This window comes from Bison bison, unplaced genomic scaffold (assembly GCF_000754665.1).
Source record: "Bison bison bison isolate TAMUID 2011002044 unplaced genomic scaffold, Bison_UMD1.0 scf7180017864529, whole genome shotgun sequence".
Classification (NCBI taxonomy): Eukaryota; Metazoa; Chordata; class Mammalia; order Artiodactyla; family Bovidae; genus Bison; species Bison bison.
Genome location: NW_011495079.1, coordinates 4,095,154 through 4,119,271, shown reverse-complemented (window position 1 = coordinate 4,119,271; position 24,118 = coordinate 4,095,154). Strand labels below are relative to the sequence as shown.

The 24,118-nt window shown below is 39.6% G+C and overlaps 1 protein-coding gene across 3 annotated transcripts in view; it reads right to left on the bottom strand.

Annotated features, from left to right (window-relative positions):
* The window catches only part of SCYL2 (SCY1-like 2 (S. cerevisiae)), a 58,022-nt gene extending 47,047 nt beyond the window's left edge, over positions 1-10,975 (bottom strand). Inside the window, exon 1 of one of the 3 annotated variants that reach the window (XM_010831593.1) lies at positions 10,728-10,975. The gene's annotated coding sequence lies outside the window, so the exon portion shown is untranslated. The other 2 variants (XM_010831594.1, XM_010831596.1) reach the window with 2 other exon arrangements.
* Positions 10,976-24,118: the final 13,143 nt, after the last annotated feature.

Here is a 24,118-nt window from a genome sequence, read left to right as displayed (position 1 = left end):
GGTCCCATTACTTCATGGCAAAACAGTGTCAGACTTTATTTTTTTGGGCTCCAAAATCACTGTAGATGGTCACTGCAGCCATGAAATTAAAAGACACTTACTCCTTGGAAGGAAAGTTACGAGCAACCTAGACAGCATATTCAAAAGCAGAGACATTATTTTGGCAACAAAGGTCTGTCTAGTCAAGGCTATGGTTTTCCCAGTCATCATGTATGGATGTGGGAGTTGGATTGTGAAGAAAGCTGAGCACCGAAGAATTGATGCTTTTGAACTGTGGTGTTGTCTTGAGAGTCCCTTGCACTGCAAGGAGATCCAACCAGTCCATTCTAAAGGAGATCATTCCTGGGTATTCTTTGGAAGGACTGATGCTAAAGCTGAAACTCCAGTACTTTGGCCACCTGATGCGAAGAGTTGACTCATTGGAAAAGACTCTGATGCTGGGAGGGATTGGGGGCAGGAGGAGAAGGGGATTACAATGGATGAGATGGCTGGATGGCATCACTGACTCAATGGACGTGAGTTTGGGTAAACTCCGGGAGTTGGTGATGGACAGGGAGGCCTGGTGTGCTGCAGTTCATGGGCTCACAAAGAGTCGGACACGACTGAGCTACTGAACTGAACTGAACAAGATAGAGTTAAATCCAACCATATAAATAACTACATTAGATGTAAATGATTTAAGGCCCTGTTAAATGACTGAGACTATCAAACTACATTAAAAAAGCAAGACTCAATTATACACTGTTTACAAGAAACCCACTTTATAGGATGATTTAAAAGTTTAAAAATGGGGACTTCCCTGGTGGTTCACTGGTTAAGACTTGGGCTTACACTGGTCAGGGAACTGGATCCCACATGCTGCAACTAAGTTTAAAAATGTGAAAATATATCGAGCTGGAGTGGCTATATTAATAACAGACAGAACAGGCTTCAAGACAAAGAGGGACAAAGTTGTCAATTCTCAAGAAGATATAACAATCCTAAATGTGTACATACTGAACTAACAGAGCTTCAAAATAAATGCAGCAAAAACTAATAGAACTGAAGGAAGAAACAGACAAATCTTCAAGTGTATCTGGAGACTTCATAGATCCGTTCTTAGTGGCTGATGGACAGAAAGACCAAAAAGACAGAAAATCAGTAAGGACGTAGAAGTCCTGAACACTGGAGATGTGGGTTCAGTCCCTGGGTTGGGAAGATCGCTTGGAGAAAGGAAATGGCAACCCATTTTGGTATTCTTGCCTGGGAAATCCCATGGACACAGGAGCCTGGTGGGCTATAGTCCATGGGGTCACAAAAGAGCAGGACACGACTTAGCGACTTAACAAAAACAAATCAGGTAACCTAAAACACTCCACTCAACAAAAGCAGAATTAATTTTGTTTTCATATGTACATGGTATATTCACTAAGATAGACTATATGCTGGACCATAAAACAAGTCTCAAAATGAGTGCAACTACTGGAATAATATAAAATATGCTCAACAAGGACAATGAAATTAAGCTAGAAGTCAGTGATAGATAAATATCTAGAAAAATGCAAATACCTGGAAATTAAACAACACTTCTAAATATTCAAGGGTTAAAAAAGAAATCACAGAAAAAAATTTAAAGTATCTGGAAATGAACAAAATTGAGAAATCTGTGGTATGTAGGCAAAGCATGCCTTGTAGGAAATTCATAGCTTTAAATGTTTATATTAGGGGAAAAAATTTCAAAATCAATGGCATAAGCTTCCAACTTAGGAAGTTAGAAAAAAGAAGAAAATTAAACTCAAAATAAATTTTAAAAGTAGAAAGAAGAAAATAAAGAATAGACTTAAATGGAATAGACTGAATTTAATTTAATAAGAGAAATGAAAAAGAAAAACAATGAAGCCACATACTTTTTTTAAGATAAATCTCTAACTACATTAAACTTTTAAAAACACAAATGACCAGTATTGTAAATAGAGGAAATCCTGCAGATGCTAATCCCTTACAGATTCTATAAATTCTGAATCAATCAGGTATTATATTATGGACAATCTTATGCCAGCCAATTAATTCAACAACTTGGATAAAATGAAAAAATTCTTTGGAAGGTACAACTACCATAACTGAAGAGAAAGTCAAAATAACCCTATAGTTCCTGTAAGATGTTACAGAAAAAACCCGAATGACCTTTCTGGCCAACCCAGTAAAAGAAATGCATTTCATAACTACAACTCTTACCACAAACAGACCTCCAGGCTTAGATGGGTTGACTGCTGAGTATGGGGTGACTGCAGCCAAGAAATTAAAAGACATTCGATCCTTGGAAGAAAAGTTATGACAAACCTAGACAGCATATTAAAAAGCAGAGACATCACTATGTCGACAAAGCTCCATATAGTCAAAATTATGGTTTTCCAGTAGTCGTTTGTGGATGTGAGAGGTGGACCATAAAGAAGGCTGAGCACTAAAGAATTGATGCTTTCCAACTGTGGTGCTGGAGAAGACTCTTAAGAGTCCCTTGGACTGCAAGGAGATCAAACCAGTTAATCCTAAAGGAAATCAACCGTTAATATTCATTGGAAGGATTGAAGCTAAAGCTGAAAGCTCCAGTACTTCAGCCACCATTTGCGAAGAGCAGACTCTCTGGAAAAGACCCTGATGCTGGGAAAGACTGAGGGCAGGAGAAGGGGGCAACAAAGGATGAGATAGTTGGACGGCATCATCGACTCAATGGACATGAGTTTGAACAAACTCGGTGAGATAGTGAAGGCACAGAAGCCTGGCGAGCTGTAGTCCATGGGGTTGTAAACATTCAGACCCAACTGAGCTACTGAACAACAATAACTAGGTTAAGGCAGAAAAAATTTTTTTGACAAAAGTCAATACTCATTCAGTATAAAAACTCTCAGCAAACTAAGAACAGAAAGGAGCTTCCTCAACCTGATAAATGGTATCTCTGAATATCTACAGGAAGGAAGAGAAGAAGTAAAATTCTTTATTCTCATTAACATGATCATATACACAGAAAGTCAGAAGTAATCCACAAAAACAGCTACTGGAATTAATATGTAAGTTAGCATGAAGGCAGAATATGAAAATACTTTTTTAAAAAGACTACTTTTATATTTTAGAAACAGACAACTGAACATGGAAATTTCAAAATTACCATTTTGAAGGGAGGAATGGCCAAGATGGTGGAATAGAAGGAACCTAAGCTCATCTCCTCTCTTGAGCACATCAAAATCAAAACAATCCACTGAAAAGGACTGAAATCTACCAGAAAAGATCCTCTACAACTAAGGACATAAAGATAGAACCACAAGACAGGTAAGAGGAGTGGACTCACGATATAATCAAATCTCATACTCCCCCAGGATACAAGATATTTCCCCACAAACTAGAGAAAAATTTTATTACAGAGGTTCTCTCACAGGAGTGAGTTCTGAGCCCCACATCAGGCTCCCCAGCCCAGAGCTCTAGCACACTGGGAGGAGGAACTCCCAGAACATTTGGCCTTGAAGGTCAGCTGGGCTTAGCCATGGGAGTTCCACAGACTTCACTCTTAAAGGATGCACACAAAAATCTCACAAGCACTGGAACCAAGGGTAAAAGCAGTGATTTCATGGGAGCCTAGGCCTATGAGAAAGTATCTTGTAGTAATTTATAATCGAAAATGACCTGGAAAAGAAAATACATATACGTATGTATGTATGCATAACGGAATCACTTTGGTGTATGCTTGAAACTGAACACTGTAAATCAAACCTACTTCAATTAAAAAAATTAAGGAACTAAGAAAAAAAGTAAAAAATTTAAAAGGCAAACACTGATGCAAATAAATACAGCAAATGGAAAAAATAGCATCTCAAGGACACAAAATACTTATGGATAAATTTAACAAGATACAAGGACTTAAAAAAGATACAAAGACACAAAGACTTGCATAATGAAAATAAAATTTTCTGTGAAAAATTGAAGACTTAAATGGAAAAAGTTGTACAGACAATATTGTTCTTTGTACAATATTGTTAAGATATTGTCAATTTTCCCCATCAATCTATAGACACAATGTAATCCAATCAGAATCCCAGAGGCTTTTGTAAAAAGAAACTGACAAGCTGTGAAAATGTTACTCTGAGAACAGGTCCATAGGCTTCACTGGATTGTTTAAGGGTCTACCGCACAGAAAGAGGTCCAAAGGCCTATCACTCATGGCGTGTGGTGGTTGTTTAGATGCTAAGTCCTGTTCCACTCTTTTGCAATTCCATGGACCCCGTCAGGCTTCTCTGTCCGTGGGACTTCCCAGACAAGAATACTGGAGTGGGTTGCCATTTCCTTCTCCAGGGATCTTTTCAGTTCAGTGATTGAAACCCCGTCTCCCGCACTGGCAGGCAGACTCTACCAGTGAGCCACCAGGGAAGCCATGTGTGTTCTTTCCTAAAATTGATTTGCCTGAGAACAAGTGTGTGTCTTGCAAATTTTCCTAACCAACTCTTTTTCACAATTTTCTCCCACTTGACCAAATCCCAGTCTTATTATAGGGCATTTCTCTGGGTATACAAAACCTTAGCAGGCATGCCAAAAGGGAAAATGCAGTTCTAGAATACATTAATCCTGAAAGTCTCTTAAGAGTAAAGCAAAAAGAAGTTTGGTAAGAAATTCTGAAGGGGCTTGTGCTTTAGTTCTTAACAGCAAAATCCTATGCCTTATCTGTCACAGGACTACAATTAAGAAACAAGATAGTTATTACAGGAGTGTACAGAACAAGCTTATTTCAATTAATAAGCAAAAACTCCAAGGTTCTGATAAAAATAAAACATAATCTAGAAATTAGAAACTTTGTAACTATCTAAACCCTTGACAAAAAAAAATTCTGATGCTATCAACTTAAAGCACAAAAAGCACAGTGTCTTACAAAATTAGAGAATACACAAGCAAAAATATCTAGAAGGCCACTGGACAAAGGTAGCATTAGTTTGTGTCCTATTTTCTCAGTCAATTAAATTATATTTATTTAGATATAACTTACTTTCTTCTGTTAAAGATTTGAACTGTCTGTAAATAGAAATAAAAATTCACTTTCCTTTTTCTATTTAATACTGCATTTCTGAAAGCAGTTGGAAAATGTTGCTACTGGAATTATGAAAACATTTATTGCCATGCCAAGTTGTTTTCTATGAACATCTGCTACTGATTTTGATGGGAAGGTGCAAGAGACATTCAAATCCGATTTAAAACCTACATATCCTTTCCTCTAACTCTGCCTAAGCTATGTATTACATGCCATGCACTTGTAATATGTTGGGAATACAGATGTAAATGGAAACATTTCTGCTATTTAGGGACTCAGTTGAGTAGCACACTCTGACCTGCAAAGACTTATACCAGTTAACTGGAGTATGAATGTAACATGCTTTGGGAACATGAAGATGGGCTCAAAAATGAAGTGTTTGTAAATCAGTAAAAAAATTTAAAAGAAAAAAAGAAAAGAAGTGTTTTTCAAGTAGGAGAAAAGTGAAGGAGTTTCCAGAAAGGACCAAGACATGTGCCAAGACATGAAGGGGAGGAAGACTATATATGATGTGATTTGAAAACTGTAAATAGTCTGAGTATCAAATCAGAGGATATTTTCAGAGTTGATATTCAAATTTGAGTTGCCTATCCATTAGCCAAACAGAGTCAACACTGGTGTACCCAAGGTAGAAATAGACATGAAAATTCATCTGGTGAACTATTTAATATTTATTGAGCACCCACTATGTACCTGACACCACATAAGAAACTGGGGAAAAAAGAAGAAAAAATAAGCCATGAAAGAGCTTACCATCAAAGTGGCAAGAGGTAGAGAAGTAAACCAACCACAGAATTTTTGAAATACTTTTTTTTTTGTAGGGGGTGCTTACAGATTACTAAAGTTTTTAAAAAGATAGTGTTTTTAAAATATGGTTAAAAACATTCTTTGGCCTATACAGAAACCATGTTTAGTTTTACTTGGGAAACAAAGATTGTATCAGCTGAACACAATCATTCTTTTTATAACTACTAACAGTATATATTTATCATAAGTTGAGCTAGAACCAATTATTTCAAGAGACATCCCTGATTTAAGAAACAAAAAACTAAGAAGACTTAGCAATGTAAAGTGAAGCACACATCACTCAATAAATTACTGGGTAGAAGTAAAACACTGTTTTCATCATTAAGTTTGTATACAGTAAGACTTTAAAAGCAGAATGTGAGGTTATAAGGCAACATATGCTAAAGTATCAAATAACTAATTTGAACAATAAGTAAAATTTGAGGAAAAATTACATCCAACTCTTTAGAAGGCACTTTCAGTCCATGAACTAAGTACAGTTTTTACTACAGAAAGTCAACCAGATGCTTAGAAATTATTATAATTAAAAAAAAAAAAAGAAACAGCACTGGGCTGGCAGTGTCTCACTGTTCAGCAACTCTGTTGTTCAGTCGCTAAGTTGTGTCTGACTCTCTGTGACCCCACGAACTGCAGCACGCCAGGCTTTCCTGTCCTTAACTATCTCCCAGAGTTTGCTCAAACTCATGTCCATTGAGTCAATGCCATCCAACCATCTCATCCTCTGTTGTCCCCTTCTCCTCTTGCCCTCAATCTTTTCCAGGATCAGGGTCTTTTCTAGTGAGTCGGCTCTTCGCATTAGGTGGCCAAAGTACTGGAGCTTCAGCTTCAGCATCAGTCCTTCCAAAGAATATTTAGTTTATTTAGTTGATTTCCTTTAGGATTGGCTGATTTGATCTCCTTGCTGTTCAAGGGACTCTCAAGAGTCTTCTCCAGCACCACAGTTCAAAAGCATCAATTCTTCAGCGCTCAGCCTTCTTTATGGTCCAATGCTCACATCCATAGATGAATACTGGAAAAACCACAGCTTTGACCATAAGGACCTCTGTCAGCGAAGTGACTTCTCTACTTTTAATTCAGCAACTCTAGCCAGAAGGAAAAGAATAACTGACTAGGAAATTAGACAAAATGATAACTAAGCTTATTTCCTTAGGACTGTGATTATTCCTTGCTGCTGTTGCTAAGTCACTTCAGTCATGTCTGACTCTGTGCGATCCCATAGATAGCAGCCCACCAGGCTCCCCCATCCCTGGGATTCTCCAGGCAAGAACACTGGAGTGGGTTGCCATTTCCTTCTCCAATGCATGAAAGTGAAAAGTGAAAACGAAGTCGCTCAGTCATGTCCAACTCCTAGTGACCCCATGGACTGCAGCCCACCAGGCTCCTCCGTCCATGGGATTTTCCAGGCAAGAGTACTGGAGTGGGGTGCAAGACCTAAAATCTGAAATACAGTGCAGTAAAACTGAAATGCGTGAAAACCGAAACTCATACAGCACAGAAGTGTTGTCGAAAAAAATGGTTTTCAAACTTCAAAGCAATGATCTTTAAATTCTGGTGAACGTCTAAACTGTGGTGTTGGAGAAGACTCTTGAGAGTCCCCTGGACTGTAAAGAGATCAAACCAGTCAATCCTAAAGGAAATCAGGCCTGAATATTCATTGGAAGGACTGATGCTGAAGCTGAAGCTCCAATATTCTGGCCATCTGATGGGAAGAGCCGACTCATTGGAAAAGACTCTGATGCTGGGAAGACTGAAGGCAAAAGGAAAAGAGGGCGGCAGAGGATTAGATGGTTAGACAGCATCACCTACTCAACCGACATGAATTTCAGCAAACTCCAGGAGATAGTGAAGGACAAGGAAGCCTGGGGTGCTACAGTCCACGGGGTTGCAAAAAGTTGGATACAATTTGTTAAAACATACAAATGCCAAGCTACCATCTCAAGCCTCTGGAGTCAGAATCCATAAATGTGCAGTCAAGACATTCATATTTTGAGCAGCTTCCCAGGTGATTACGATGCGCAGTATGAGAATTACATGATTAAGTATAGTCTTCACTGGCAGCAAAACCTGGGTTCAAATGCCAGGTTTCATAAAAGTACTATAACCACCAACTAGCCTCCCTAACACTATTTTCAGTCTTTAAAAAAGGGAAACTGTCACCCATGCCTCAAGTAACTGTTGTGAGGATTAAAGACAATGATGCACACAAAATACTGAGAACAATTCCTGGCACATTTCATAAGAAGTCAATAAATTCATACATTTAACAAACATTTATTAAGCACTTACACAGTATCAAGACATGAGGGAAATCTCATTAATTTAACAAGTATTAATCAGTATGGCAATTCTGCAATGGCGTCATGAGAACATATAATCAGGGGAATGTATCCTAATTAGGAAAGTCTTCCCTGATGCAAGCTGAATGAAGAGCAGGCGTTAACTGGATGAAAAGGAAAGGAAGAGCATTTTCAGGCAAAGGAAGCATCATAATCAAATGCCATACACCTGAAGCAGAACAGAAAGAACAAAGTGACCAGGAGAAGAAGAGGAGGCCAGAAGGCGCTGTGGAGATGAGGTTGCAAAGGCAATTAAGAGCTGCCCAAACAACCTGTTAAGGATTTTAGTTTCTCTTAAAAACAGTGAAGAGTTTCAAACATGAAGATTATGTGATCAGATCTGCATTTTGAAAAATCACTCAGTCTTGTGTGCAAAACTATAGAAGAAGCCAACAGTAAATGCAGGTAGACCCTAATTGTGTGCTCTGTGTGTGCTAAGTCGCTTCAGTCGTGCCTGCCCTTTGTGACCCTATGGACTGTAGCCTGCCAGGCTCCTCTATCCATGGAATTCTCTAAGCAAGAATACTGGAGTGGGTTGCCATTTCCTACTCCAGGGATCTTCCCGATCCAGGGATCAAACCTGTGTCTCTTATGTCTCCTGCAGGGGCAGGCGGGTTCTTTACCGCTAGGGCCACCTGCTACTGCTACTAAGTCACTTCAGTCGTGTCCGACTCTGTGCGACCCCACAGACGGCAGCCCACCAGGCTCCCCCATCCCTGGGATTCTCCAGGCAAGAATACTGGAGTGGGTCTCCATTTCCTTCTCCAATGCATGAAAGTGAAAGTGAAGTCGCTCAGCCATGTGCAATCCTAGTGACCCCATGGACTGCAGCCTACCAGGCTCCTCCGTCCATGGGATTTTCCAGGCAAGAGCACTGGAGTGGGTTGCCATTGCCTTCTCTGTAGGGCCACCTGGGAAGACCCTAATTAGGAGACCATAAATAATTCAAATGAGAAATGATAGTGGTTGGAACTCGAATACTAGTGTAAAGACCAGGAGTAGACTCAACAGATAATCAAATAAGACTCCAGGAGAGACTGATATGAGACAGGAAGTTGTCAAACTTGAACTCCTATAGAAAGGATGATGAAAACTAGTCACTTGAGTCAAACACAGTAAGAGGACCTATTTTTCTTGGGAGATAAGTCATGACTTTCAAACATGTGAGTATGAGTAGTTACTCCTAATTATGGGATTGGTTTTTATAGAAACATTTCAGTGTACATTGCGCTTGTATTTTACTGAGTGTTTTATTTTACTGGATGTTTTTGGATATCAGACAGAACAGAATAGGTTTCTGCGTGTGTGTAAAATGGATCTGAACAGAATGAAGGTCCTTACTTTCCTTTAGGTTCTTTTCTTTAAACACTCCCTCAAAATTGTCTTTCATGACTACAGTTTAATAGTGTCTCAAGAATTCTACTTATACACTCAGCTGATAAATTATTTTAAAACTTAAAAAAATTAGTATTAAAATGGAAAAAAAAAAAAAAGATAAAAAGCCAAACAAAGGAAAAAATAACCTGTAAAGTCCAAAAAGAAGCTTCAACCACGTGACTTTCAATCTGTTACCAGAACATGAACATGAAGGGGGTTTTATTGTGACAGGCTGGTTTGGAGCATTAACCTTAAACCATATTAATATTCCAGAATGAAAAGGCTTGCGAATGCGACTTAGGAAACTTCTTACTCATAGAATCCAACTTGTAAATCTTTTGACTCCAGACCTTGATCTATAAAAATACTAGTTTGCAACTTAAAACTGTGTCACTACTGACTTGGTGCTTTTAAGTCGCTTGAGACTGGAGCCTCAGGAAGACTGTTAGGGGAGCTGACTTGACAACACTGGTTCCCTTAATTACTGACCACAGGTATGTACTCTGTCGGATCCCAAGTTTTTGCAAGCTTCATGGGTCTCAACCTTCTTCCATCCTTTCTCTCCCACTTAGAAAAACAGGAGAGCAGGAGCCTCGGAGAGGGTATTTAACAAAACACCTGCCCCACCCACCTCACAAACAATAACCTTCCATTCCAGAACTAAAGCTCCTGTCAGAAAAGGACGCTGGGCCGGACGGCCTCAGATGGTAACCCAGGTTATCAGAGGCGCACCTCAACACTGAGGGGAGCTCTTCTCACCCAGTCCCGGAGTAGTGTCCTATTTCCCAAAACGGAACCAAGATCTCCACCGCGGAAACCCGAGCTCCTGAGCCTGAGCACGGGGCTCTCCCTCCAGCAGATGGCTCCAGCCCGGGGTCTCCAGTCGCTTCCAGGCCTCTTTGGGCGACTCGGGCCTCCCGGATCCGCTCCCCTCAGCTTCCCGCTCCCCTAGCCCGGCTTCGCGCGAGGGCGCCTACCGCCCAGCTGGCCCCACCTGCAGCCAGGAGGCCCGTCACCAGGCAACAGTCGCCAGCCCCTGGGACCTTGAGAGGCCTACCCCGGGCGCGGGTCCTTCCCCATTCCTTCTCTCTGCCTGGGGAGCCCGGGCGGGTGCGCGATCGGTGAAGGAGGTCGTTCGGTGCCCATGGGCGGTCACTCACCTCTTCCCCTTCTCCCTCAGAAGGGGCGGCCCTGGGGCTCTTCCCCACCCCGCCCCCCAAACGCCTCTCGGCTGCTCCTGCTCAGCCTCGGCGCCTGGCCGCTGCCACCGGCTTACTCCATAGCCTCCTACACTCGTGCGGCCTCAAAGGCTGGAACCGGAGGAGGGGAAAGGGGAGGGGAGGGGCGGGAGTGGGGAGGAAGAGTAAAGGAGGGGGAGGAAGACCGAAAGACCAGTCGGTCCTGGCATGACGTCACTTCCGGCTTGCTCGGAAGGGGCGGGACCAGGACGTCTTTGACCCCCCCCCCGAAGAGAGCCAAGTGGGGGCGGGGCCACGGGCCGGAGGCGGAGCCCGGTGGACGAGGTTAGGGCAGTTCGTTTGACTCCGCGGTTCCATAGCCTTGCCTTGACTGCCAGATCCAGCTTCCCGGCCCTGGGCGGAACGGATCGAGCTTCGTGAGCCGTAGAGGCTCCAGGAAAAGAAGGACAGGTAGCCCTTTAGAGCCTAGACAAATGTGCCCTAAAGAGGGGGACAGCTGAGGAGAGCGAAGGTTTGGACTTTGAGCTCAGGCCTCTGGGGCTCGCCCCTTTCCTGGATCCGCCCCTTTCCCCGCCCACCTGTCCTCTCAGTCTGACTGAGGACCGCCTCTGGGTCTTTTCAGAAGCTGCGCTTCTTGGGGAGTCCTGGAAAGCAGTGCTTCTCAGACTTTAACATGAACACATGATTTGGGGATGTTATTAAAATGCAGCGTGGATTCAAGAGTACGGTCTGATGGTCTATGTTTCTAAGACGTTCATAAGATGATGCCAATGCTGCAAGTCCTTGAGCTCGAGGACTATTTCTTTAACCTGGCCTACTCGTTTAATGACGCTTAGCGAGGCAGATGGTCCGTGGAAAATAACTCTGTCTCCAGCGCTCATAGACTCCTAGGCTTATCTACCCCACCCTACCCTAACTTCGACCCTACTTGCTTCTACTCAAACCTTCCCCTTTCCACTCTGCCCTCCACCCCCTGCTCCTGTCTACGCACTGTCCACAAGGTCTAGCGCTGTAATAGTTCAAGGATAGACAGCTTCTGCTACAGAAGGCGTTTGAAGGTGACTGTTTCTTTGCTCTAAACATCACACCATTATGTAAAATTGGCACCCATTTTCCTATTACTTACTCCTTGGAAGAAAGTTATGACCAACCTAGACAACATATTAAAAAGCAGAGACATTACTTTGCCAACAAAGGTCTGTCTAGTCAAAGCTATGGTTTTTCCAGTAGTCATGTATGGATGTGAGAGTTGGACTATAAAGAAAGCTGAGCGCCGAAGAACTGATGCTTTTGAACTGTGGTGTTGGAGAAGATTCTTGAGAGTCCCTTGGACTGCAAGGAGATCCAACCAGTCCATCCTAAAGTAAATCAGTCCTGAATGTTCATTGGAAGGACTGATACTGAAGCTGTAACTCCAATACTTTGGCCACCTGATGCGAAGAGCTGACTCATTTGAAAAGACTCTGATGCTGGGAAAGATTGAAGGCAAGAGGAGAAAGGGACGAAAGAGGCTGAGATGGTTGGATGGCATCACCGACTCAATGGACATGAGTTTGGGTACACTCCGGGAGTTGGTGATGGACAGGGAGGCCTGGCGTTCTGCGGTCCATGGGGTCGCAAAGAGTCAGACACGACTGAGCCACTGAACTGAATTGAACTTCCAGTTATTCATAGGCAAAGGAAGAAAGACTTAAATTCTTGGATTCTAACAACAAAAATCTAGAAACAACATTCTAGATGTTTCAATTTATTCCCTTATCTTACTAAAAAATTTTTATTAAAAATTCACTGGGGTAGGAGGGAATGAAGAGTGACTGCTAACTGTATAAAGTCTTCTTTTTGAAGTGATGAAATGGTCTGGAGTTAGATGAAAGAGATGGCTGCACAGAGTTGTGAATGAAAAGTCATTGAATTGTACACTTTAAAAGAGTGAATTTTGTGAAATGTAAATTATATCTAAATTTTATTGTCTCCAATTAATTGAAAAAGTTTATATATATACATTATAAAAATCAGAAATATGTATGCTGAAAAGTGAACATGCTTTCATTATGTCTATTTCCCAAAGGTTAGTTTGAATTTTATCCTTCCAGACCTTTCTTTCTGTTTTCGTATATTTGTGTATAGGTTGGGAATTTATTTTTGCATAACTAGGATGATATTAATAGTATACAAATTGTTCCGCCCAACTCTGTTTTTACTACTTAATGAAATCCTTCATGCTATAAATGTCATTCTTCCTAATGGGTTTTTAATAATCTGTAATAAAGCTATACTATAATCTATTTAACTATTCCCCATGTGCTGGACATTTTACTGTCTTCAGGTTTTCATTATTTCTAAGTTTTCTTTTTCAACAAGAACAACTGACAGATAAATCAGTTTTTTCAGCTCCTTGCCCTAGATTTCTTTCATGCAAAGGTTGTCATTGTTCAAAAGTCAAAAAGAAGAAATAAAAACAGAGTCTGATGAAGCCCCAGCTCTGTAATAAGCAAGATTTCAGTAAGTGTGTGCATTCCTTTTGAATGTATCCTAAATTAATATTCTTCAAGACTACATTCACATAATAGTATATGTTTTATCAGTAGAGCAAATTCCTAGGTTTACTCTGATTTTATTGGGAGGTGAACATGTGCAACCTTAGTAAACCTATTATAGTTTCCATAAGATGCGAGAAGAAACTTAAGAAAGGCATTGGCAGCTGATATGACATAAAAAAGCATAAGGTTGCAAAAAAACGTATATATTTTTGTGTAATCTAAACTTGCTAGAAACATATGTTTAAATTTTTTTTCATGATGCTCTGGTCCCTTTCAAGCTACTCAGCTATGGGATGGTATTTTTTACTCCAGACTCAAGTGGAAATAAAAAGAAGGAAGCAGCATTTACAAACATAAAAGACTTTTACCGGTTCCTATGCTGTCAATGCAGTATTAAGTCATCTTATGCAAAATATGTGCCTAAGTAGTAATGACATCTCTCGTCTTAAAGGAGTTTGTCTTTGCCAAGTTCTAATGAATCATAAAGTATTTGAACCAGTAGGAACGAAGCTATTCAAAAATGAAAAGGAATTGGAATTTGAAGATTCAAACAATAGACTCTACAGGTTTCTAGGCAATAAATCATCTTATGTTTTTTGCAAAATAAAAAAGAATTCTGAGACTGGGTTAACTGATGAAATAAAAGCAAAGAAACATATAAGGTTAGTGTTATCCAAGATACTGTAGTATTTTGTGTTTAGATGCTGGCAGAACAGTCTTCATTGAGCGAACCTTAAATATTCTACTTTCAAGTGTTTTCAGAAATTAATAAAAGAAATAGCCATATATAAATTAATCTATTTCTGCATTTGCTCTAAAACAGTTATGAGGAAATGATCACATAAATACTTCAGAATTTATACCAGGAAAAACTTTATCTCCTCTGATGAATTGTGTGCTTCCTAGTTTTTAAAAAGTGACTTAACCAAAGTAGATAAAGTCAAAGTTATGGATACTAGAGCAAAAGTCTTCTTTGTTATAGAAACCATGATAACCTTAGAATTAACATATATATATTTCTGTTTATTTACAATCCTAACATCCTCTTTTGGTGATATTCTATTATCTAATAAATTTATTACTTGTATCTTTTGGGCTTCCCTGGTGGCTCAGACGGTAAAGCGTCTGCCTGCAATGCGAGAGACCCTGGTTTGATTCCTGGGTTGGGAAGATCCCCTGGAGAAGGAAATGGCAATCCACTCCAGCACTCTTGCCTAGAAAACCCCATAGACAGAGGAGCCTGATAGGCTATAGTCCATGGGGTCGCAAAGAGTTGGACACGACTGAGCGACTTCACTTCTTCACTTGTATCTTTTACTGTAAGCTGCCTGACATCTTTTTGAAAATAGGAAATGTATAAGTAAGTTTTAATAAGTAAATTTAAGTGCATATTTGAAATATTCGTCCTATATATAATAGAGAAATTCACATATTGTTTCTTTCAACTGACCAGAAGAGGAAATGGTTTCAAATCCTCTAGCACAAGAGATTGGTGAGGAAAGAATTGAGGAACTTATTGACACAATGAGAGGGACTCTGGCTTTACCTGTAAGCATCACAGTTGACACACCTGTTCTCCCACTTTCAAAAGGTAATTTCAGTTTCCACTAGTTCGTTTCAGAACTTTTAAGGAAGAACTGACGTTTTAAAATAGACTTTACTTTTTTACAACATTGTTAGGTTCACAGAAAAATTGAACAGAAAGTACAGGGAATTCCCATATATACACAGCCTCCCCCACTATCAACACCCTACACCGGTGTGGTTGTTTGCTATAATCCATGCACTTACACTGACATATCATTATCACTCGAAGCCCATGATTTACATTAGTGTTCACTCTTGATGGTGTATATTATGATGTGGGTTTTGACAAATGTCTGATGACTGTTCCACCATTATAGTATTATACAGAATAGTTTCATGGCTCTGTAAATGCTCTGTATGTTCAATTGCTCAGTTGTGTCCAACTCTTTGCGACACTGTAGACTGTAGCCCCACCAAGCACCTCTGTCCATGGGATTCTCCAGGCAAGAATACTGGAGTAGGTTGCCATTGTCTCATTTAGGGAAACTTCCCAACCCAGAGATCGAACCCAAATCTTCTGCACTGCAGGCGGGTTTTTTTATTAGCCATCGAGGAATTTGTCCTTCCTTCCCCAATACTTCATCTACTTGTGGTTTTGTGCTTATAATGCCACTTAACAGTGGGAAGAAAAGCCCCATGCCCAGGGCAGTTAGGAGAGAGACAATCACAATTCATAATGGTTACATACTATAATGCGTGTGGTCAAACCATGACAGAAGCAAAACAAGCATGATTTGCACACTGGAGGAGCAAAAGTTATCAACAATAACTAGGATGAGTGTGAGAAGAGAAATGCATGGTGCCCAAAGAAAGGGTGCAAATGAGAAGAGAAGAGGAACTATTTAGAGGACAGGCTGAAAAAGAGGAGCCAACAGAAATTTGATTTTTACCTGTTATGAGTGAAAAAGAAAAACTTGTCTCATCATTTTCCCATGAGGATATAGGATACCTTACCTGTCTCTGGAGAAACCTGTACGCAGGTCAAGAAGCATTAATATCAGTAACCTCAGATACGCACATGACAGCACCCTAATGGCAGAAAGTGAAGAGGAACTAAAGAGCCTCTTGATGAAGGTGAAAGAGGAGTGAAAACACTGGCTTAAAACTCATGTAAACATAACTTTCCTTTTTCGAGGTCACAAATATATTCTAAAATTGTATTTTTGTGGTTTGCACAAAACTATACATTTATTAAAATATTTTGAGTTGCACACTTGAAAAAAAAAAATAAAACTCGACATTCAAAAACCAAAGATCATGGCATCAGGTCCCATAACTTCATGGCAAATAGATGGGGGGAAAGTGGAAACTGACAGATTTCATTTTCTTAGGCTCCAAAATCACTGTGGATGGTGACTCAAGCCATTTAAAGGACACTTGCTTCAAGGAAATCCATGACAAACCTAAATAATGTATTGAAAAGCGGAGACATCACCTGGCTGACAAAGGTCTGTACAGTCAAAGCTATGGTTTTTCCAGTAGTCATGTATGGATGTAAGAGTCAGACCATAAGGAAGGCTGAGTGCTGAACCCTCGATGCTTTCAAATTGTGGTGTTGGAGAACTCTCAAGAGTCTGTTGGACAGCAAGGAGATCAAACCAGTCAATCCTAAAGTACGTCAACCTTGCATATTCATTGGAAGGACTGATGCTGAAGCTGAAGCTTCAATCCTTTGGCCACCTGATACAAAGAGTTGACACATTTGAAAGACCCTGATACTGGGAAAGATTGAAGGCAGCAGAAGAAGGGGATAACAGAGGATGTGATGGTTAGATAGCATCACCAATTCAGTGGACATGAGTTTGAGCAAACTCCAGGAGATAGTGAAGAACAGGAAGCCTGACGAGCTGCAATCCATGGGATTACAAAGAATCAGACACAGTTTAGTGACTAAACAAAAACAAAAAGAAATTCCTAACTAAAGATGGATATAATTTATCAGTGAAGATGCTTATAAAGGTAATTTTCATTTGTTGGGCCTTTCTCTGGGCCAAGTAACTTGTTAATGCATTTTATATTTGTTATCTATAATTTAACAATAGACCTGTAAAGTGAGGGTAGAACTTTCATTTTATGGTTGGGGAAACAGACTCAAAAGGATAAATAAATAAGACATGGTAAGGGAAAGAAAGATGGCACTCTTACGTACTTTTAAAAACATTTTTATTTTTATCTTTGTTATACATATACATAATTTAAAATATTAAAGTAGTTCTACAGATTTTCTCACCAAAAAATAAGTTTCCTACCCTTCTCCTCTTATGCATTTGCTGCTGCTAAGTCGCTTCAGTCGTGTCCGACTCTTCGAGACCCCATGGACTGCAGCCCACCAGGCTCCTCTGTCCATGGGACTTTCCAGGCAAGAGTACTGGAATGGGGTGCCATTGCCTTCTCTGTCTCATGCATTTGCCCCTCTCCAAAGACAACCATTTACAGTTCTCTATATTGTAACTCATGTATTTTATAAATGTATCTCATGTCTCTAAATGTCATGCTTATACTGCTGCTTCATGCTTTTTCAGTTTTACAGACATCTATTAATTTTCTAAAAAGGAAAATAGGGTTTATGTCTCTTCTTTTTCTTGCATTTGTCTCCCAAATACTTTAAATGGTTCACATGCATTTATATACTCTTCTATGAATAACATATTTAACAAAAAATGTTAGGTGAAAATAGAAATATCTTTAGTTTGAAATATCTTTTAGTTTGAAATATCTTTAGTTAGAAATATCTTTTGTGTTTAGCCAGATATTTTAAACATTGTTACAAAACAATAATTACTAAGTTTTGCATTTTAAAAAAGGAAATTTTTTTGGCTGTACTGTGTATCTTGTGGGATCTTAGTTCCCCTACCAGGGATTGAAGCTGGGTCATGGCTTACCTGGTGACTCAGCTGATAAAGAATCCACCTGCAGTGCAGGAGACCTGTGTTCGATCCCTGAGTTGGGAAGATTCCCTGGAGAAGGGAACGTCTACCTACTCCAGTATTTTGGCCTGGAGAATTCCATGGACAATCCATGCAAAAAGTCGGACGCAACTGAGCAACTTTCACTTTCATGGCAGTAAAAGTTCTGAGTTCTGACCACTGAACTGCCAGGGAATCCCCTAAAAAAGGAGACTTTATGTTAAAACAAAAATCAGCCAAGTCTGGGAACATCTACTTTACTTAAGTTTAGACTATTTACTTTATAGACAAGGAAACTGAGACTCAGAAAAGTTAGATAACTTGCAAAGTTTCCACAATTAACTAATGGCATCAAGACTCAGACCTGGGAACTTCCCTGGTGGGTCAGTGGTTGAGAATCCACCTTGCACTTTAGGGGATGGGGGTTCAATCCCTTGTCGGGGAACTAGGATCCCACATGCCTTGGAGGAACTAAGCCTATGGGCTGCATGGTGTGCCAGAAGATCTGATGTGCTGCAACTAAGACTCGACACAGTACAATAAATTTTTAAAAAGGACTCACACCTAGATTTCCATACTTTTACCCAGTGTCTTATCATTATTGTTGCAACAAAGTATTGTAAACTATTAAATGGGTACAGTTGAAATATATGTAGTTGATATGTTTGCTCTTTGTCCCAACTGAACGTGTCAGCCTTCAGAATATCTATTTTAGTTGTTCTTTCTAATAAAACATGGTTTTGAGAGAGGTACTCTTTCATTGTTACTAATAACAAGTCTCTTTATTTTTGAAAGTCTTAAATCCACTAAAGTAAGTTTTTTATTGTTGTTTTTTGTTTTGTAAAAGGGCTTGCAAAAGAGAACTAACTTTCAAATTGATTGTTCTTATATCTAATGAGTAAAAATATTCACTCTAAAAAAATTTTCATACCAAAATTTTTGGAAAAATGCATTTGGAAGTTTCTCTAAATTCTAACAAATCAGGCATGGTTAGAGGTTTTGTTGTTATTATTATCCACTGAAATCTGACTATTCTGTGATCCTCAAGCACAAAAACACCCCCTCAGATGTATTAACACATATAAAACTGTCTGGTTTTATAAAATTAAATAATTAGCTGGCCCACAAGAAAATCTAGGCTACTTTCTATTTGGAAAAATATGGCTGGCTAAAGGTATGCAGTTGGCAATACACCTGTATAAATGTCAGCCAAGAAATAAAAGTATCGAGTCCTTCTTTTCTTTGTTTTTAAAAAAGGTCATTCCTTAATTCCCCCAAAACTAAGAAACCTACTTCACTTGAATTGAGTCGAAAATTCTGCCAGCAGTGATAAAGCCAGGACTGCAGGCTTCTTCCAAATTTGCATTTGTGTGACTAGTAGAGTCAAGGTGAACCTTTGCTGAGATTTTTTTTATTTTTTACAAGTGAGATGTGTTATTTACTGAGATTTGTTTATTTTTTACAGGTGTTTCTTTCTGATAACACCTATAAAATGTATTAGAAATATAAAAAAATATAATGACTAATATTTTGAAGCTAATATACTAATATTTTTGAAATATATTTTAGAAATGTTAGGGATTCTAAAGATGCAGGTACTTTCCCTCTCTCCTGAGGGGAATGTCCAGATCGGCTAGAGCAATTCCATACTATTCATCAGTTTTACTTGACTTCCAGAAGAATACATTGTACAAAGGTTTCCTCAGCCAAAGTGAAGTGTGATTCCTACTGAACACACTGTACTTCTCCCACCAAAACATTTACACACTGAATGAAATTGCCTGTTGACTTGTCTTTATTTCCTACTGGAGTGTGAGGTACTTAGGGACAGTCCTCATCTTTGTTCACCATTGTATTTCCCATTGAATGACCCAGTGCTTAGCTGTTGGTATGTAACATTTAGTGAATGAATGACTCATATACTGCCTCCTCATTTTATAAAAATTTTCTTTTTATGGACAGAGAAGCCTGGTAGGCTGCAGTCCATGGGGTCACTAAGAGCTGGACATGACTGAGCGACTTCACTTTTACTTTTCACTTTCATGCATTGGAGAAGGAAATGGCAACCCACTCCAGTGTTCTTGCCTGGAGAATCCCAGGGACAGGGGAGCCTGGTGGGCTGCCGTCTATGGGGTTGCGCAGAGTCGGACACGATTGACATGACTTAGCAGCAGCAGCAGCATATACACATATACTCATCTGTACATATATTTGTGTTTAGGCTATCCTAAACGCTGGATGGATTGTATGCTCTTCAAATGCAAAGTATATCCCCTTGTATTCCCTTCACCCAGCACAGAGATGATTGGATAAGAAATGCTCCATTAAGAATACGGTGGTGACTGTATGTGTTGTCACAACATCCTTCTTGATTCTTAATTTCCTCACAAGGAGCTAGCTATTCTGTTTATCAGCTCTGCACTTGGCTAGTATGTCTAGACATGCACGTTTCTCTGCTCCCTCTCCTTCAGGTCTTCGCTCAAATATCATTTTCCTGATGATAATTCCCACACATCTTATTTAAAATCACAACACTAATCCCATAGTGTAGTCTGATCTCCTTTTTTTCCCTTCATTTCTATCCAGAGAACTTAATACAAACTGACACAGACGTATTCCACTTTTTGTTATTTATTGTCTGCCTCCCTCTTCTCCGTAGACTATAAGCTCCATTAAGGCAAGAATTTTGCCTGTTTTGGTTACCACTATGCCCCTGGAACCTAGAACATTGTCTAATATAAAATAGGTCTCAAAATATTTGTTGAGTAAATGAATATTCTGTCTTGATGCTATTGCTGAATAGTCTTTTTTCTACTTTTGGATTTATTCGTAAGAATCTATTCATGCTTCTTGGTGACTTGATAAAATTTGCCTTCATCCATTTCATGTGTGGCTATCCTTTCCTCCTCACCTATGGATGGCTGCTGAAGGGTCATTACTGTTATATATATCTTTTTCTAGCACTTGATTCAGTGCTATGCCCAAAGGTTGGTATTAACAAATATGGACTGATTGATTAGAGGCTATTTTTCTCCTGAGAAACCTGTATGCAGGACAAGAAGCAGCAGTTAGAACTAGATATGGAACAACAGACTGGTTCAAAATTGGGAAAGGAGTACATCAAGGCTGTATGTTGTCACCCTGCTTACTTAATTTATATGCAGAGTACATCATGTGAAATGCTGGGCTGAATGAATCATAAGCTGGACTCAAGATTGCCAGGAGAAATATCAACAACCTGAGATATGCAGATGATACCACTTTAATGGCAGAAAGTAAAGAGCAAGTAAAGAGCCTCTTGATGAAGGTGAAAGAGGAGAGTGAGAAAGCTGGCTTGAAACTCAACACTCAAAAAACTAAGATCTGGCATCTGGTCCTATCACTTCATGGCAAGTAGATGGGGAAATTGTGGAAACAGTGTCAGTTTTCATTCTCTTGGGCTCCAAAATCAATGCAGACAGTGACTATAGCCATGAAATTAAAAAATTCTTGCTCCTTGGAAGAATAGCTATGACAAACCTAGACAGTGTATTAAAAAGCAGAGACATCATTTTGCCGACAAAGGTCTGTCTAGTCAAAACTATGGATTTTCCAGTAGTCATGTATGGATGTGAGAGTTGTACCATAAAGAAGGCTGAGCACTGACAAATTGATACTTTCCAACTGTGGTGCTGGAGAAGACTCTTGAGAGTCCTTTGGACAGCAAGGAGATCAAACCAGTCCATTCTAAAAGAAATAAAACCTTGAATATTCATTGGAAGGACAGTTGCTGAAGTTGAAGTGCCAATACTTTGGCCACCTGATGCAAAAAGCTGGCTCACTGGAAAAGACCTTGATGCTAGGAAAGATTGAGGGCAAGAGGAGAAGGTGGCAACAGAAAATGAGATGGTTGGATGGCATCACTGATTCAGTGGACATGAGTTTGAGTAAACTCTGGGAGAATAGTGAAGGACAGGGAAGACTGGAGTGCTGCAGTTCATGGGGTCGCAAAGAATCAGACACGACTTACAGACTGAACAATAACAAATGATCTCAGGTCTTTACTAAAAGATTGTTGATTTATTTTTTGTCAGTAACTCAGCAGTAGCAAACTCAGATGCCTTTAGGAGCCAGGCAGATCAGACAGCATGTGAGGATTTCATATTCAAACATTTAGGAAAAATATATGCTGTTGTTTTGCTTGAAATGCATGACCTTTGTTGTTTAGTCTCTAAGTTGTGTCTGACTCCTTTGTGACCCCACCAGGCTCCTCTGTCCATGGGATTTGCCAAGCAATGGCCCCATTGGTTGTTTTTCCTTTTCCTGCTCAAGACAGAGATATAACTCTAGGGAAATTAATTTCTACTGTAGCAAAACCAATAGCATGATACCATGAAAATGGTAGCTGACAGTCAACTTCACTGTTTGGGAAACAGTAGGAAGTGGTGGGGTTTGTGGTGAGCTGGAAATGACATGTCAGTGCAAATAGGGTAGCCACTAACTTATATCAGCTAATTTTGGTCAGACATGAATTCAAGCCCAGTGTTATGAGATCTTCAGTTTAGTTCAGTTCAGTCGCTCAGTCATGTTTGACTCTTTGGAACCCCATGAATTGCAGCACGCCAGGCCTCCCTGTCCATCACCAACTCCCACAGTTCACTCAAACTCCAGCCATCTCATCCTCTGTCATCCCCTTCTCCTCCTGCCTCCAATCCCTCCCAGCATCAGAGTCTTTTCCAATGAGTCAACTCTTTGCATCAGGTGGCCTAAGTACTGGAGTTTCAGCTTTAGCATCATTCCTTCCAAAGAAATCCCAGGACTAATCTCCTTTAGAACGGACTGGTTGGATCTCCTTGCAGTCCAAGGGACTCTCAAGAGTCTTCTCCAACACCACAGTTCCAAAGCATCAATTCTTTGGTGCTCAGCCTTCTTCACAGTCCAACTGTCACATCCATACATGACTACTGGAAAAACCATAGCCTTGTCTGGACGGACCTTTGTTGACAAAGTAATGTCTCTGCTTTTCAATATGCTACCTAGGTTGGTCATAACTTTTCTTCCAAGGAGTAAGTGTCTTTTAATTTCATGGCTGCAATCACCATCCGTACTGATTTTGGAGCCCCAAAAAATAAAGTCTGGCACTGTTTCCACTGTTTCCCCATCTATTTTCCCATGAAGTGATGGGACCAGATGCCATGATCTTCATTTTCTGAATGTTGAGCTTTAAGCCAACTTTTTCACTCTCCTCTTTCACTTCCATCAAGAGGCTTTTTAGTTCCTCTTCATTTTCTGCCATAAGGGTGGTGTCATCTGCATATCTGAGGTTATTGATATTTCTCCCAGCAATCTTGATTCCAGCTTGTGCTTCTTCCATTTTATGATACTTTAAAAGAGAAGCTAGAAACCAAGAATTTTATATGAAATCTCCCATTTTAAAACAAATTAATTCTGTTCAAAATACTATATTCAAAATTCTATTTAAAATAACCAGACAAGTCATGGCTATGATCCAAATTTAATGCATAGGCTATTGGCAGTACCCCTTTATAGATAACAGCCTTGTCATGGTGAAAGGGCTTACATAACTCAATGAAGCTATGAGCCATGCTATGCAGGGCCACTCAGGATGGACAGGTCATAGTGAAGAGTTCTGACAAAACATGGTCCAATGGAGGAGGAAATGGCAAACCACTCCAGTATTCTTGCCACAAGAACCCCATGAACAGTACGAAAAAGCAAAGAGATATGGCACTGGAAGATGAACCCCCCAGGTTGGGAGATGTCCAGTATGCTACTGGGAAGAACAGAGGGCAACCATGTGGTTGCAAAGAGTCAGACACGACTTACTGACTGAATAACAATGATTGGCAGTAAAGCTCTGCAAGAGATTTACTGTAGCTTTAGCTTCTGTAATTTTCTTTCATTTAAAGAAAAACATAATATTAATGATGATTCAGTGCTTAGAATAATAAAAAAAACTTCATTAACTCTTAACATAAATGACCAGAAACCCAAGTTAAAATTAACCTAATACTATATTTGAATTTAAAAACAATTTAACTACAACTATACCTGCTTTGAATAAAATTGTAAATAATTAGTAATCTTAATTTATAAGCAGGACCAATAGCTTTTTATATCTGGAATTAACCTATTGATAATACCCCTTAAAAGCTAGATAATATCACTTTATAATTAACATAACCAGAAAATAAAAGTAATATGACTCATAACTCTGATGTCGATTTAAAGGTCAATCTTGAAAAGAAAAACCATAATTTAGCCAATTTAATTATCCCAGTATTAAATTCATCCATTATGTTAATGCTTTTGTATTGCT